General features: G+C 40.6%; 1 long non-coding RNA gene across 2 annotated transcripts in view; it reads left to right on the forward strand.

Moving 5' to 3' along the window:
• The window catches only part of LOC117936366, a 57784-nt gene that overhangs the window by 15405 nt on the left and 23718 nt on the right, over nucleotides 1-18661 (forward strand). The gene's annotated exons all lie outside the window — the stretch shown is intronic.

The raw sequence follows: 18661 nt of genomic DNA on the forward strand, positions 1-18661 counted from the left end.
CCCCCCCCCACCCCACCATCAAATATTGCGCCTGTTGCCGATTGGCTGTAGCATTGTTTTCTGGCTCTTGCACTCCTTTCTGTTTGTTTTCCATTTACACAACAAGGCCTGTGTATTAACACCGGATCAGTGCACACAAAAAATTGAGAGCTAGGTGACCGTGAGGTGATAATCACTGAATTTAACAATACGTGTATTGGATTAACATCTCTTACTGTAGCTTTAAACACTGTGGTGTGATGTGCTTTACATATCTGATGGAGTCATTTGTTAAAATAAAGGTGTTTGAGGTGTTTGTTTCGCACAGTCACAGTGTAGCTTAGTAGGAAAGATCCTCTCTAACTTTCTGGTGTCACCCCTGCATGTTACGTTGTTGCTATACTTACTATTTTGCACCAATGTTCAACAATAATTTAGGGAGGATAGATTTCTCCACCAAGAGTAATGTAAGTATTCCAAAATGCAATGCAGGAGGCGTTGACAAAATAGGTTAGAAGGGCAAAAAGGTTCATCACTCTACCTCTGCTGCAGATCTGATTGCACTGGCCAACCTAATATTTGTGCATGTGTCCAATTCAGATGGAATTTCTTCTTTACTTTGTACCAATGTCCGAATTTCTGTTTACTTTACATTGGGGCTCGAAAGTTTGGCACCCCAGGTAAAAAAATGTATTAATGTGCATAAAGAAGCCAAGAAAAGATGGAAAAAATCTCCAAAAGGCATCAAATGACAGATTGGACATTAGTATAATATGTCTCAAAAAGTTAGATCTTATTTCCATCAATTACACTTTCAAAATAACAGAAAACTAAAAAATGGCGTCTGCAAAAGTTTGGGCACCCTGCAGAGTTTATAGCATGTACGTCCCCCTTTGGAAAGCTGAGACCTGACAGTGTCATGGATTGTTCTCAATCATCGTCTGGAAAGCCCTAAATGCCCAGACTCATCTGACCTTGCCCCAACAATCAGCACCATAGACCTGGAAGACCAAGAAAAATATCAGACAGAACAGCTCACAGGATTGTGAGAAAAGCAAGTCCGAATCCACGTTTGACTGTACAATCCATCCAGAAAGACCTGACAGACACTGGAGTTGTGGTACACCATTCCACTTTAAAGAGATTCTTGTACAAATATGGTCTTCATTGAAGAGTCATCAGAAGAAAACCTCTTCCACGTCCTCACCATAAAAAATCAGCGTTTGAAGTTTGCAAATGAACATATAGACAAGCCTGATGCATTTCTGAAACAAGTTCTGCGGGCCGATGAGGTTAAAATAGAACTTTTTGGCCGGAATGAGCAAAGGTACGTTTGGAGAAGAAAGGGCACAGAATTGAATGAAAAGAACCTCTGTCCAACTGTTAAGCATGGGGGTGAATCAATCATGCTTTGGGATTGTATTGCAGCCAGTGGCACAGGGAACATTTTACAAGTAGAAGGAAAAACGGATTCAATAAAACTTTAGCAAATTTTGGACGCTAACTTGATGCCATCTGTGAAAAAGCTGAAGTTAAAGAAAGGATGGCTTCTATAAATGGATAATAATCCTAATCACACCTCAAAATCCATGGTGGATTACATCAAGAGGCATAAACTGAAGGATTTGCCATGGCCTTCACAATCTCCTGACCTCAACATAATTGAAAATCTATGGATAGACCTTAAAATAGCAGTGCGTGACAGACAGCCTTGAAATCTCAAAGAACTGGAAGACATTTGTAAGGAAGAATGGGCGAATATACCTTAAACAAGAATTGAAGGACCCTTGGCTGGCTTCAAGAAGTGTTTACAAGCTGTGATACTTGCCAAAGGGGGCAGTACAAGGCATTAATTCTGCAGGGTGCCCAAACTTTTGCAGACGCCATTTTTTTGTTTTCTCTTATTTTGAAAGTGTAAATGATGGAAATAAATCTTTATCTATTGTCAATCCTACAATATCGATATTGAGGTATTTGGTCAACAATAATGTGATATTAGATTTTTTCCAAAATCGCCCTGCTCTAGCATCTAGTAGTCAGTCTTATCCAAAGGAACTTAACCAATGCCTCTCAGTAATCATGATTGAGACGCCACCATCTCTTCAAGTGGAGAGAGACACTTCAGCAGCAATCAGATCATCTCAATGGTTGGCTGACCATCAGTGCAAGAACAACTACAGAGTAGACTTGTATAATGAACTAAGAAGCCTCAATTCATTCTGGTAATTAAATAGTACATGAAAGGAAGTCATATCTTACTAATGCAGAATTTAAAAAAAATGCAGGGCAATAATACTTGCCTTTAACTCAGTATCAGAGGTTGAGATTTTCCTTTTAGCAGGCTACGGTCTAGCTGGGGTTTGTTGACATAATAAGAATTACCATCAGAAGCCGGATAATATTTTCCTCAGGTATTCTGTGACCATGCAACGGTCTGACTGATGGAGCTTATGGTTCAGGATGCTTCAAGCTGTACTTCTGTCAAACTTAATCACAGCATGTGATTGGACAAAGACGCTCAATAAGTAAAGCGATGTAAAAACACATGTTTGTCCTTGTCCTTCAAATACACATCGCTGATCGATCAGCATCATTACGTACCGATTAAATTCGCCGTCTAAGTGCTCTTGGAGATATTGGATTTAACTCTTTAATGGTTGTGTTAGTGGATTGTTGATTAAGGTTGTGTTACTTTTGAGGTGTTTCACATTTAAGATATACTTTGCCCTGTGTTATTAAAGTATTTTGCCATTCTAGAGACATTGTTTTGTTATTGATCATTAGTCAGTTTCACGAGAGAAAGCACCATCAATAGAGGTGACTTTGGCACTTAAACTGTCACTGGGGAAGTATAATGAAATTAGCTCTTTAATGGCTGAGGCATCGCTGAGGTCTATGTGATCAGGAGCACTCGATTGCGTAAGATATACCGCTTGTCAAGGAGTGGCATATTTCAAAATGGCACCTTTCATTTCATTCTTATACCAGCCATTATACGACTATAAAATGGACTTTTTTCCACCGCACGTAATAACAATAACAATCATTATTCATTCATTATTATTGTGTAATTAAAAATCAGTTGCTGTAAAGTTGCACATAAAACCTGGGCCGTTGTACGTGGTGCAATGAGTTCAAGGATCTCGGCTGGAAGTGGTTCATAGTGGTTTCATCTAAGCAAGAAGGGCACAGTCAAGGTTTCTTCCTGGCTGTCGCTGCTAAGACAGTCGTGCTGTGCTGTGTTTAGTCTAAGCAGACAATCATGTGGAGTTGGGGAGGATTTCCCTTTTCAGCCAGGAAATTGGGTGTACACTTTAGTGTGTGTTGTGTGTGTGTTTGTATGTGTATGTGTGTGAGAGAAATGTTTTAAGTCACATGACTAAAATCTCTTGCCAATTAAAGTGAAGTCCTAAACTCTCTGTCCTCCACGGAGGTCTACAGAACAACATTTCCATTGACCCACATTTCCTCCTTCAAACCTAGACACACGCACGCACGCATGCACGCACGCATGCACGCACGCATGCACGCACACACACGCTAAACATGCTCTGTAGTGTCTGTCTTGCCTTCAGCTAAACAGATGTGCTCGGTCACAAGATTTCACAGTTAGCTCCCTCAAAGGGAAATGTATCATTGATTATAAAAAAAATCAAAGAAATAAACACATCCCTGTGAGGAGGAAATAGGCCAAATAGAGCATTTATGAGAATAATTTTCTTTAGTCAAGCAAGATGTTTGAGTTATGTAGGAGCCAATAGGTTGTTGTGATGAGACTGTCAGCGGAAAGCTATAAACACATAGGAAAAGATACCTCACATGTTCACAGAACATACAATACCTGCTATTCCTGTGTGTGATTAGGTAAGTTTGGAGTCAGTACTTCAAATGTCCACCTTAATAAATAGAGGTTATGATAGAAATCCTGTATCAAAAAGGATGATCACAGCTTCAAAAGCGTTAGCACTGCTGCTAAAATATAGTAAATGGACCCTGCAACATGTCTGTAACCTATTGATTGTGTTAATGTGTTTAATATGAAATTCCAAAAAGCCCTATTCCTCAACATTGCATATCAGGGCTTAACATTAACTTTTTGAGGCACTTGTCCTTTGGACAAGTACATTTGTGTTTCACTTGTCCATGCACAAAAGTCACATGTCCAAGTAAAGATTTTTCATTTTTATAAAAAAATGTAGTGTTTTGCTAATGCAGAATTTAAACAACCCGTTGAAAGCATCCATACACTATCAACATTATTATAGTTCAGTAGAAACAAATGTATCCGAAGAATAGATTTCCCCTTTAAGCATCACCAGAGGTAGTGGTGACTTGACCTTTAAATTATACTACATCTAAAATAATTTTGTAAACATAACAAAGGATGTTGCCACTAAATGTTGGTGTTAACTTTTTTTTTTCTTCCACAATTTCACTTTTTACCCAGCAGAGGCTGATTTACCAATGGATCCTTTTAAAGGTGTTGCTACTTTACAGTTGATTATTAGCTGATATGTAATCCAGCAAGACGCAGAGCTGAGGTTTTACAATAACGGACGGACAAACGAGCAGTGGAGAAGTAACACTACGAGGCAGAGAGCCAGTCCCTAAATACGTCACAATATCTTCATGCTTTATCCACACAAAGCGTATTGCTTTCAACATGAGGGACATCTGTATCAGGCTCCTTTTCTGAGAATGATGTGGCAGCGGGGTAACGTTAAGGCAGAATTAGCAAGCTAAGGTTTGCCATCTAATTCCGACTGACTGGATTGCTGGTTCCATTGTGCTTTGACGCTGCATCACTTCTGGAGAATGAACTGAACAGCGGCCAGGTCTAACGTTAGCGGTCCGCTGACCCGCTGCCGCCAGGTATAACATTTTATTTAGTTTGAGTTTTAACATGTCCATTGGGGCGAGTACATTTCTCTTCCACTTGCTCTAAATAAAATTCCACTTGTCCCGGACAAGCGGACAAGTCTTAATGTCGAGCCCTGCATATTCTTGAATGCAGGAAAGATGCTTTTCAACAAGAAACATTTGTCGCCCTCTACAAAGGGCTGGTATAATGTTTGGACAGTGGGGCGCATCCCATTGCCATGAATTATGGGAAGTGAAGTAAATGGAAAAGTCTTTTTAATCGAATGTTTATTTCCATTAATGAAATGTCTCCCCCATTATCTGTCCCCCCCCTATGATCCATATGTTAATGCCTAATATGGAACTATTTATCTGTTCAGTTTGCCCTCGCCCCAGCTCTCTTATCTAAAATTGTGCTGTAAATTTGGCACTGTGAATGATTATGCTTATCACCCTGCCCGACCTCATATTAAAATTTTGTGGCATGATTAGCCTATTTATCTATATAATTGGATTGGAGTGTGTGCCTAAGTGTGTGCATGTGTGAAAGCTGCTGATTTAAAGGACCAAAAGAAATAAATACCAGGAAATATGGCCAACACAATTGTGCCTTAGATTAATTCCATTAGCATACAATCAATAGTTCCACCCTTGGAATTTTTTTGGAGTCTAATCAAGTTATATTTGCCTACGAGATTATTGAAAAGAAAACAACCTCGGGCATGGTGTAAAAAGAGACAACATAGAATTTACTATGCTAGGGATTAGTGTCATGAGACCAGGGAGATTTGCGCATCCAAAATGTGAACACTGCAACACAATGCATTACAATAGTTTCCGGCATGGTGTAATTCATGCAAACATCCCCAGGCTATTTATACCACTCCACTAGAATCTAATTGTGTCCAATATATAATCCAACTAAGAGTTACAGTGGCAGGAGTTCAAGTCCTGTCTAACATGAATATTTAAGACATGCGGTGTTGAGGACACGTGTGACAATTTGTGTGTGACATTGTTTCACCGACTGCCACTGCAGAGGTTTGAATTGAAACAGTAGAGCAAGTATTATTTATTATTATGTTGGGTTAAATATGTTGAACTGTTATAAAATTCATTCTAAATAAATTACAATGTTGGTGTGGGTGTGGTGGGAAACCTCTGCACCCCATTAGGGTGTGGTCTGAGAGGCATGCCTAAATTATGTCCTGAGCTTTTGAGTAGCACAAACACACACATGCAGGTGTATACACACACACACTCGCTCACTCACTCACTCACTCACACTCTCTCTCTCTCTCTCTCTCTCTCTCTCTCTCTCTCTCTCTCTCTCATACTGTTTTGGTACACAAAGTAAAGGAATTTCATTACCTCTCCAAAATTGATTGGGTAATGTTTTTCTGAAATCAATAGTACCTGACTCAGTTTGCTAATTGGATTACTTGTTTTTGCTCGAGGTTGTCCAAATACCAAGGTAATGTGAATTGTTTATAAAATCATTACCTTAAAAGTAGAGGCTGATGTCAGTGAGTAATGCACCCATATTTATTCATCTTTCGCAAACACAAGACTCAACACTTGCAATAATAATATAGGTCGAGCTACTGCTGGGTGTGCTTGCCAGTAACAGGGATATTAATAGTCTTAATACTAATCATTAATGAAGCTGTCCTTATTGAGGCTGCTATGAGGACACGCTTGCCGAGTGTTTATCAATCAGGGAATAATAAGTAATCCGTGAACATTAATGGAAATGGATGAGACTAATGGATGACGCCTGCTCTCTCCCACACTTAAGCCCCAGACTTCATTACATGACTGGCAGATTAGTGGGAAGGAGAAAAAGCATAGTAGACTCCACCTGTGAACATGCGTGCAAAACCGCACACTCTTTCTCTCCCTCTTGTGACAACATGATGGAACACTGTCAAGCTCATTTGCTCTTCAATAGAGTATATATAGCAGAGAAACTGCTGAGAATAAAGTGAATAGACATGAAAGTATCTGGCAAGGTTGGCGTCTTCAATGCTTTCAAGCTTATGTCATTTTTTCACCAATGCCCTCTTTGCCTCTGAACCAACTCTCAATGATTTTTTTGTGTGTGGCTGGTGCGTACCTTCTTTCACTAACCATGACGGCTATAGTTGTTCACTTAAAGCACCCACATTATGTTCATTTTCGTACCAGAATAGGTTTACATGGTTTCGTTTTCAAAATACTCCATATTTTTTTTGTACCACACATTGCTGCAGCTGATCTTTTCACCCTGTGTGTTTAGGTCTCTTTTTTGGCTACAGAGTAAGACATCTCATTCTTTACTATCTTTTTTGTTGTTTTTTGCTGGGACTTCTTCTAAACGAGGGCACACTTGTGGAATCCCTGCAGAACAAGGTATCTTTTGTAGATTATGGTGAACTAGTGTGTGTTGTAGCAATGTTTTGCCATTGATAACGAGCTAGCATGCTAGCGCTAGTATGCTACCACCTAGCGCTAGCATGCTAGCTCGTTATCAATGGCAAAACAAAGATGAGCCAGCTCTTCTCAAAACAGCATGGATAGTTTTTTTTCCCCCAAGTTTGTAAGCGTGCAGAAGCACCAGAGATACAAAATAACACATTTTTTTTTTTCATAGTAAGGACACTTTCATTTCACCTGGACCCTGAAATGTCCTTTAACCAAGCTCCAAGAGCACATACCCAAGTCTCATCATGTACATCATCTGCATCTATTGTAGATGGGGAAATTCTAAAGTATATCCCAAACCGTTCAGGTTGCATATCACTATAATATCAACCAAAGGGTTAAGCACTTAGGAGAGACATGACAATACAAAGTTCCCCCCGCTGCACTATAACATGCTCTGTGAAAGTGATAAGAGTGTCTGATCGTGCATCCCAGCATTCTATATCAGTCTCTCTATAATGGATCCCCCCAATGACTCCTCGTGGCTGCATTATTTAGATGGAATAAAACGCCAGGAGGAAGGAAGGAAGCTGGGATTTAGTGTTTCATCAACCAGTGAGTGTGACCGTCTAAATGTTGACTGGAGCCTGTAACAATGACTGGAGCTGCATTTGTACAATACCCAGGGGGTTATTAGGGTGAAAGACACCCAGGTTACTTTTTGTTGTTGCTATTGGTATGTGTGTGTGGTGAATGTGAACAAAGGGTGGACAGAAAAGAGTGGAAGATGTGACAAACAAGGCAAAATCTGGTTTGCTTTATTAAGAGCTGTATGCTGGACTGTTCCTTGGCCCTTTGGCTGAACTAACCGGCTGGTGGCAGTTTTACTGTACAGACGGGAATGGTTTCAATCTTGTCATGTAACTCCTGAAGTAAAAGTGAGTATTTCCTATTCCAAATTTCCATGCCAAAAGTTGTGTTAAAGGAACTATTCCTCATCCCAACAGTTGGGAAAACGCTGAATCTCACAGATTTAAAAAAAAAATCTGAGCTATTTGTGTTTGTTTCTCTGTAAAATGTCAGAAAAGACATCCACACATTGCTTGTTTTGTCCAATCGATAATCCAGAACTAGAGCTAGAACCGGCCAATGCTTATCCCTTTTGCTTGATAAATGACCTAATGACTTGCACGATTAATCGATTATCAAAAAAGCTGTGGATTGACCAATCGATTGGATAACCAATCCTTTCAGCAGTAGCTGCAGCTACACTTGCCTCGACAAAATACAGACAGAAGTAGTTAGCTTTGTTTTTGCCCATAAGCTGCAGAGACAGCAGAGGCCTATACAGCCTGCAGGTATGACAAACCACAGCTTTACCTGATGTGACACACTTACAGTAGAAGTGACGTCCTAAGTATCCCCGTCATCCAGTTGCTCTAAACTCATGACAATATTGTTAAACAAACAAAAAACATACTGAATGAAATACAATACAATTGTTTTTTGGTTTAAAAAAAGTTACCTGGAAGCCGAAATCCAATGAGCGTGTGCCAGTGAGCTAATGTGAACGTGCCCAAGCTGAGAGAAACGCAGACCAGGAAATTTTAGTCTGAACATAGGGACCTAATTTCTTTGTCAGTGAAGCATGGGCAACAGGGCACAGACTGAGGGATCTCTAAGCCGTGTGAAAAATGCCACTGATCATCACGCTCAAGCATTTTTCTTTCTGTCATTGCTGTCGCCGGCGAGCAAAGCAGAGCCCAGAAGTCTCCATCATCAACCTCGGACCCCGGGGACAGGAGAAATCACATTATATCTGCTGTCACACAAAGTCACTGTCAAGGTGCGGTGGAGAGAGCACACAGCAGCTCTGGTGTGATGCTGGAGCCCCAGAAATACATCAGACTCCTCATCTCAGCCCCCGGCTAGAACCAAGCTGCAATTCTAACAAGTGAGACACATTTCGCAGTGATTTAAGGTAGAGAAACATCTCGCTCCTCTCGTTTGTACTACAAAAACCCCTGTGTCTTAAACTTCCGAGGTTATAGTGGAGTGTAAAGATTTCAACAGAAGGGATATGCAATTTAGTTAACCTTGTGTTCACTTCAGGCACTTCATCACAATTTGATAAAGAGGGTTTCATTTTAACATTGGCTCGCCCCCTCCAGGTTTTCTAATAAGAGGAACTGCCTATCAAACCTGTGCAATGGATGATGAAACTGCAATGCAATAGTGAATAAGTGTCCCTGTTCGGCACACACACATACACACACCCAAGCACGCACTTCTTCTCTCTCTCACACACACACACACACACACACACACACACACACACACACACACACACACATATTCTGCTCTGCTGACCATGTTCTGTTGATGGACTTCCATAGGGACAGTGTCTCTGGAGGTAAGGCTGCTGCCCAATGCAAGACCGAAAAACTAGGATTGTGCTGCCATGCTGGAGATTGAAGTTAACGCACGCACGTACGCACGCACGCAGCTCTGGAGGAATGTGGTGCCACTTCACTCATTCAGCCACATCTGTGAATCAATTTATCACTTTTTTATTAGTCACTTCAAGCTGCCTTATGTGTAATCTCTGTTCAGTTGGTGTGGATTCGAATAATGCTAGCTTTTTCTCTTTTTTTCCTGTAGCGGATGCAGCGAGGAAAGAAAACGAGGGAAAAGAGAAAAATAGAATAGAGAAAATAGAGCATTATTGTTGGTTGACTGTGGTCTAGTTACTTTTTTCCCCAAACTAAAGAATGTGCAGTAGTTAGGATGAGTTTGTCATTGTTTAAGGCCCTTTAGGGATTGTATCTCATAAACCTTTCATAGAGTGTTTCCAGCGAGTGTGAGGCGTTTTTTAATTCCAAAGTCTTTGATTCTCTGGAGAAAACCAAGACAGTGGAACTTGCCACGGCGTGCTTCTACAGTATCTATGCCCGCCATCTGAATTCCTCGGGAACTTAAAAGCACATGCTTTGTTATTAATAATCACTGTAAGTTTCTATTTTTTTTTTGCCTTTCTCATCCAATTAATGTATTCAAGTCGTTAGTCATTCAGCACCGCGTTCTGGTTACAGGTGTCAATGACAGATCGGTTTAGATTGTTATTCAGTACATTAACATCCAACAGTGACTGGTGGCTCGACACTCCCTGGACCTCTGGCTCCCTCAGCAGCGCCAGCCCACCTTGCACTCTCTCACCACCAGAGTGGAATCAGCAAAAAACAGACCCCCAATCCCTCAGAGAGGCCAACTCTATTTCATGTCAAGAATAGCAAATGGGCTGTGTATGGTAAAAAGTTCGGTAGACACTTTTCTTCCCCTTTTAAAGAACTAGGCTCCATTTTATACTGTTCGCCACAGCTGGTGATAAATACATCTGTGTATGGCTTTTGTTCAGCAAGTTATAAAGTGCAGGGACTTGTTTTCTACGTCTAATAGGAAATATATACCCATTAACTAGAAAAAAACAATTTGTGCTTCAATGCATTTGTTCTGCTTCAGTTCCTGGAAAAACATTTACATGCTGAAATATTATTAGAACCAGGACATGCATACAGTAATTGCAAGGTGATAGATTATTACCCAGGATAAAGAGATGTAGCTTATTTGCTGTGGTTAAGATGAGACTGCATCGCATTATCCATCTAAGTTAAGTTAATTTCATCAGGGGCCACCGTGCTTTAACATACTCTTTAGTCACACGTGTAAACATGGATGTGGCAGCCACTCGCGTATTCACCATATGATGCCATTTGTAAAATTGAGCATTCACAAGTGAGTACTGCTGTGTATATAATAGTGGATGGCACTGTAGAGACATTTTGCTGTGCATGTGATGCTTTTTTCATCTTTGAGTAAATGGATGAGGTTGATTAGCCGCTGCTCATTATGACCTGGATGGTGGAGTGAGTTGAGCCTTGCAGATCTGACCTCAATTCCATTAATATTGCTGCAAATTAAATGGATCCCATGTAGCTTGGTCTTCATCTGATGAAATGGTACATCTGTTGAGGGAAATAGGATGTGTGTGGTATGAGTTAGAGAGAGGATGCAATGGACTGAGACAGAGACATAAAAAATAGAGGGAAAGAGGAGTCAAATTATAATCATATGCCCCACTTCACCATGAACCTATTGACAGAATAAGTGAGAGAGAAGGTGAGAAATTTTAAGATCATAGCACTTTGAATCCTTCTTCTTCTCTGCCGGGTGCACCATGTTTCTCTTGAAGAAACCAGGAACAGCCTTAGATCATGGGATCAGTCCTGACGACAGGACATTAATATCGTGATCCATTTCTGGACATTCTTGAGCAGCCCTGGGCATTGTACGGCCCCCGGGCCACATCCGGCCCTTTGGGTGGCCCTAACTGGCCTGCATAAGGTCAATGGGAATTTAGCAATCCAACGTAAATAAGTATAGCCTACATCATTAATGGAATACAACATCATTGCTTTTATTTTGAAGACAACGTTTTTTTGTCTGCTTTTTTTTTGTACAGATGTACAGTATGCAGCTTCTTCTTATCTGGTTGCAAGTCGCAATTTTAAAATAAGTAGAAGAAGAACTGCAAATTGTCAGAGAACCGCTGAGCTCACGAGACACGAATGAGCTGTTATCCCTCAAAAATGTCAGTTCATGGAAGCAGGCTCTCTTAGATGCAACACCAGGAGCCGAGTACCTCTGGGTTCCACAGGGGCAGATGATGTATGAAGTGACTGCTCTGTTTATGGGTGAACAGTAACAGAAGAAAGGAACACAGAGAGAGAAGTGGAAAGGGCAGAGAGAGCAAAGAAGGGGTAACAAATTGAAGGAGTGGTCTTATGGCTACGCGCATGAACAAAGTGAGGTGTTTATTGTCAGCCACTACACAGTGGTCACAACAGCCCATATGGGGCATTTTTCACACTGTATGTACAGCACTGTCAATGCTGTCACCTCCCAGATGATGCAAATCCTATTTTGGACTCGTAGTTTGGTGACAAGGTCCTCCTGTTCCACCCTGTTTGTGCTGAACAGGCTTTTTGGAGGCACGTGCTTTTTGGAGGCATTTTTTTATCTCACATGTTTTGAAGAGAGCAGCCAACCCACCGCTTTCAACAGAGGTGAGCTTATGTAGCACAATTACACGAAAAGACAATGGCAGACATTTATCAAGTGGAGTATTGAGTTTCACAGGGGAAGTGCTGATGTGGGATCACTGACAATGTCCTTTTCATATCCTCATTCATAATAAAGAAGACAAACGTTTCTACCTCAGCACATTCACTTTTACTAGAAGTGACATTTTTTATTCCCATATGAAATCATCCTATTGCTATTTTTGCAATTATTTATCTTGTTTTATTGACACTGAGTTAAACAATATAAGTATAGTATTGAATTCAGTGTTTATTTTGTCGCCCGATTTTGATATAGTGTCTTTTGACAAAAATATTAGTGTTGTCAGTTAAACGCATTATTAACGACGTTAATGCAAGCTAATTTGAACGGATTCACTTTTTTGTAGCAAAATAAACATTCTTTTTGGCCTAGCAAACTTTGTAGTTTTTTTTACATGCTGTTGCAACAACTAGTAACGTTAGAAAACTACAACACCACACCGGATCTAGCTAGACTAGAAACAAAACAACAGGCACGCCACACACTTGTTTGGGCTTGCTAGTCAGCCAAAGAGTAGTAATGTTACGTTTTGAGTGGATGGCAAGCGCAAGACAACGAAATGGATGCCAATATAATTCTGAACGGAAAGTTTGCTTTTTAAAAGTTTCCGAATGGTTCTATGGACAAGACCAAAGTGATCTGTGTGTTTTGTTGTAGTGAAATGAGCTATCATCGCAGCACGTCAAGCCTGAAATACCACCTGATGGCCAAGCACACAGCTGATGTGAATTCTCCTTCCCCCTTGTCAAAGTATTTCTTTTTCACTCTTTTATTGAGGGACAGTGTTACACTGTGTGAGAGATTATTTGCTCCAAGTAAGAATACTACGTGTGAAATTGAACACTACAGTAAACTATATAACAATGTTCTTTTCAATAAAAAAACAAAACATTTTCACAAAGCAAGCCGGTTCAATTTCCATGTTGATAAAAGCATTAAAATGAGAAAAAAATATTAGTAATTTCACACATGTGGTCCAACGTTGTTATGGAACATATCCTGCAAGCTTTTTAACAATTTGACAGAGAGTGCAATTTGTTTAAAATGCCTACAACCAATTTGTCCAAAACATTTATTTTCAATTCAGCATGATATTTAGCTCAGTCCAGATCACGGCAATTTGAGAAAAGCATATGACCAATACAAAAACATCTGCTAATAAAGCCGCAAGCTGCAATTCCATGCTCAAATCTTGATTTGTGTCATTCCATGTCCATTGAAAAGAAATGTAATTCCTTTCATTGCAGTTTAATTGTTTACTTTTTATTTGGTTCTAGTCTCGTTTTACTTATGAAAAAAGTTAACAAATAGTTTTTGTCATAAGTTGTATTTAATCAGTTAACTCCAATAGAGCCTGAAAGAGAACTTACGATGTTACGATTTTGGTGAAAGTCAATGTATCCCGTGCGTGTCCTAACTGACCAGCATGCTCATAATAACACACATTAGCATGAATTTCTGAGAATGTGCGAGAGCTTAATTGACGTACTCAACTGCTGCAAAATGTGTTGCGGCTCTCCAGGCTGTCCAATGGCAGACTGTGAGTCAGACGGTTTAAATAATTAATTGTTGGATAAAATAATTACGAATGGTGACAAGTGACTTGAACGTACAGTCGCATATATAATGTACAGGAAAAAAAATATTTAACACTAAAATATTTGCCTCAAAATATTACTGGAACATGTTAAAATGAGTGGAGAAGGTAATATTGATTTACATCGGTGATAAGCATTCTTTGTTCAACGGTAGCTCGGACCACTTACGTGATCGATCCAGTCATGTGATGCAGAAAAGAAGTATTCCTAGTTTTTACTTGGTGTAAACAGTCTGCCGGTGATAGCATATGTAATCGTTAATTCAGTAGGCAGTATGCAGTGCATACAGATTGAGTCTATAGTAAGCAGTATGTTATTTACTACAGGAGAGATCTGGATTGAACTCCATTAGCACTGAACCGAAAGAACACCCAGCATGACTCTCACCTGCCTGCTTCGAGACCCCACAAACAGGCCCCACATTTTCTATTCTCTGATAAACATGCATACACACACTTATGCAGGAAAACACACACCGATACAGTAACCCTCAACTCTGACCTGACTGAGTTAAAAGGGTGTGTTGTGCATCCATAAACATGAATTTCATCTACAGAGAATAAACAGATACACATGAAAATGCATGCACAACGCAGGGTGTAGCTTTTCATGTAATGTTCACATGCCATCCTCTCAATCATGGCATTCACGGATGAAGTGTTTTTACACAAATGGGGAGGAAATGAAAATAAATTTGTCTTGAAACTGGAGAATTCCACTCAGTTCCTTTGTTTAAATGTGGTGCATTAAGTTACAAGTCAGTGCGGCATTGCTATGTTCAACTTACTGCCATTGTCATTACAGAGAGAGAGGGATGGAGAATGTGAGACAGAGTGAAGGAAGACGAGACAGTTATGTGTGCCGTGTTATGCGCAACTGAAAGAACTAAATCAAGCAGCAAACCGAATGAGTGGTAACGTTCTTCTGGGAGAGCCCGTCATTTGCATGACATTTACTGAAAAGGCAACATGACAGCTATCTGCTCCATAACATGCTGTCAGACTACCAAGGCTGCATAAAATCTGCTTATTAACAGCATTTAAACTTTTGTTGTCGAATTTCTAGTACTATCTTATCACTGGTTTGGAGCACTCTTTGCTGTTCTGAAATTGTTACAAAGTGTGGCATTGTATGACCTGAAATGGTGGTAAATCATCTTTTTAGAAAATTAAAAAGATTTGTACCTGGATTTGTAGATGCGTTTGCAAGCAACAACAAGCTGTACAACATTGACATTATCTGTACGTTTTTTTTTGCAAACATGGGACATTTGCATTAGTTTGGAATCTTGTTCCTGGCCCTGTTCTGTCTGTCCAATATTTGCTCCACTTTTAGTTCTCTTTACCAGCTAGTTACCAACATTGTATGTTGCTTGATGTTGGCTAGGTAGCATATTCTGTTTATCATAGCTTTTTGTGCTGAAAACCACTGGCTGCTGCGTCTGGAAATAAGTCTGAACTTAAGAGGAGTGAGACTGAATCAAAGACATAAAGCTGCGCACCGTAAAAGCCAAAAGATGCTAAAACTCCACAGAGCTGGGTGGAACTGCAGAGTGCGGTAATAAAGCAACTTCCATTTAAGTGTTTTCAACCCTGAAGGTGCAAACTCCAGACAAGCCATATGAAAGTGCAGCTTCAAGAAATATATATAATAAATATATTTTTTTATGTTAATCCGAGGTGTAGTTAGAAGAGATGTGTTTTTTTAGCATTTGGTGGAAGAGGCATAGGCTTTCAGCCATCCTAATGTAAATAGGGACTCCATTCCACCATTTAGGAGCCAGGACAGCAACCAGTTATCCCTAGCTGTGAGGGGGCAGCAAGCAGCTTTGCTGATGCAGAGTGGAGTGGCTGGGTTGGTGTATAGGGTTTGACCATGTCCTGGATGTATGCTGAGGCTGATCCCTTCATGGCCCTGTATGCAAGTACTGGTTTCTTGAAGCGGATGCAGGCAGCAATTTTTAACCAGTAAAAAGAGCGGAGAAGTGTAGTGTGAGAGAACCTGGGGAGTGTGAAGGCAAGTCAAGCAGCTCCATTCTGAATGAGGTGCAGGGTCCGGATGGCACATGCAGGCAGGCCAATCATGAGGGAGTTTCAAGTAGTCTAGACATGAGATGACTAAAGCCTGACATATCCTTCTGATGTTATGCAGCATGTATCTACACAACCGGATAGTTGCAGCAATGTTGGCAGTGAAGGAGAGTTAGTCATCAAGTGTCACAGCCAAGTTTCTAGCAGTCTGGGTGGGAAGAACCACAGAGTTGTCAATTGTTATAGTTAGGTCTTGGGTAGGAGACCCCTTCCCTGGAAGAAAAATGGTTGTGATGGTTTCATCTGGTGTGTGGACATCCAAGAAGAAATGTCAGTCAGACAGGCCAAGATATGTGTTGCTACTTGAGTTTCAGACTCCGGAAAGGAGAGATTTAGTTGGGTGTCACCTGCGTAACTGTGATAAGAAAAGCCATGTGAGTTAATGACAGACCTGAGAAAGTTGGTGTACAGAAAACAGAAGACGGGACCAAGGACTGATCCCTGATGAACCCCACTTTTGAGTGGGCAAGGTTCTGAGGTCGAGCCTCTTCAAGTTATCCGGTAGGTTCAGTCTGTCAGGTAAGATCATGTCGGCAAAGAGAGTGCAGAGCCTGAGACACACTGAGAAGGTTGTTCTGGTTTGAGATAAGTAGGGAGTTGATTATAAATGGCACGCTCTAGAGTTTTGGATAAAAATGGAAGAAGGGAGCCGGATCTGTAGTTATTTACCTCAGGGGAGTTGAGTGATGGTTTTTTGAGAATTGGGGTAACTCTTGCCTCTTTGAGGGCGTCCGGGAAACAGGCAGTTGAGAAGGAGATGTTGATGAGATGGGTGAGGAAAGGAGGAAGGTCACAAGCCATAGACTGGAGAAGGTGAGAAGGGGGCAGGTGGTTGGGCGGGCGAAGGTAATCAAAGTAAGAATTTGATTTGAGATAGAGGGGTGAAATAGGAAAGAGTACTGGGTGTGATAGATGGTAGGATGATTTTCAGTAATATATCATAAATAATATGAAACTCAACAATGGTTAAACCTTTGCACCATACAACCCATTCATTCTTGCTTATAGCATTAAAATGAATGAAATGAAAATGAAAAAATAATACTGCTACGTTTAAAACTATAATTTCAACCTCAGCTTCGTCAGACACGTTAAACTATAGTAAAATTAAATAACGAGTAATTTGCCGTTTGGTACTCGCACATTACCGTTGCTCCCATGTTAATGACACATACTGTCACTCCAGGACACTACATGTTCAATGTGTTGGCGGTGATAAAGACAGAGTATCACTCAGCTGCCTCATCTCGAGTTCATCTTCTTCTAATGCTTTGAATAAATCCAAAGTCACAAAGTCAGGAGGAGCATGGGATTCCATTTTGTGAGTTTTTCAATTTACTAATGAGAAACGTTGTCTCGTTAATAACTGATCGAGGATCATCATTAAAGTATAATGTAACAGCTACGTTGCTCCCACTCCTCCTGTTCCCCTCAAACTGATCATTATAGACCAAGTGGCACAGTCATTGTGGTATAGTGGCTTCATCAAAAATGTTCCTCCAAAGCGAGATCAAATTGGAGGATTGTGATTGATGTCATGGAGCAGAGAACAATCAAGGATCCCCGACTTATTACAAACCTCAGTAAAGCCGTTTTTAAAAGTGTGCTTAATGATGTATACCCCTTTTGTTTTGCATATTTATTTGATATTCATGAAGTGTCCAAGCACAGTGACTTGACATGCGTCTCCATGGTGATAAATTATTGAGAGGTCTTTTCAGTCAGGCAGTTAAAAAGCAACTCCATTAATAATGAAGAAGTCTGTGTACTCTTATAATTGTGTTATTTTCCCTGGAAAGTCGTGTGCACCAGCTTTCAATCTCGCTTTTGTTGGGTAGCTTTGATATGTGGACACTGGCCAGTACTTGTTCTTTAAATGGGGCCATTTGGTGTAACTTTCAGACACGATGGGGATGTATCAAGTTGCTCTTGTCAGTGTTTAGCACAGTGATTGTATAATCTAACAGACTTTGCTTGAACAGATTTGGTTGTTTGTCAGTGGCATGTTGGCCCCTTTTAGTCATCTCTTTGGATGTGCTTATATTCGAGACAAAAGGATGGGAAATTCTTTCTTGTCGCTGTTCAGAAATCCTGGTCTTTTCTTCCCAACGAGATTACCCCCTTCGATCATATGCCAACCCTTGCCCTATTGTGAGGGTAAGCCCTAATGTTAAACCCTTGGAATAATTCTGTTGCTGAGAGATTTTGGATCACATTAATAGTCTTTTGCCAGACTGCACCACACCATGAAATACCGGTAGTTTCATCAGTCAGAAGTGTAGGCCGGTTTCGACAGAGTAGCTCCAGTGCTGGTCCTGTGAGGGGATTGGAGAGGACATGTGTAATGTGTGTGAAAGGTTGTCCTGTTGAGTGAGAGCCAGCCTCATCGGTGCCAGCCCTCTACCTCTCCCTCTGCCCCCCCCCCCATCTACCTTCTCTCAGTTTTCGCCACTCTGTTCTTCCTTTTCACCCTTTTTTCTCATGTTTTTCTGTCTGTGTAATATGTCTCTTTTTGTTTTCTTACACACAGACGAAGCAGCTAAAACACAC

This window comes from Etheostoma cragini, chromosome 20 (genome assembly GCF_013103735.1).
Source record: "Etheostoma cragini isolate CJK2018 chromosome 20, CSU_Ecrag_1.0, whole genome shotgun sequence".
In the NCBI taxonomy this organism is placed as follows: domain Eukaryota; kingdom Metazoa; phylum Chordata; class Actinopteri; order Perciformes; family Percidae; genus Etheostoma; species Etheostoma cragini.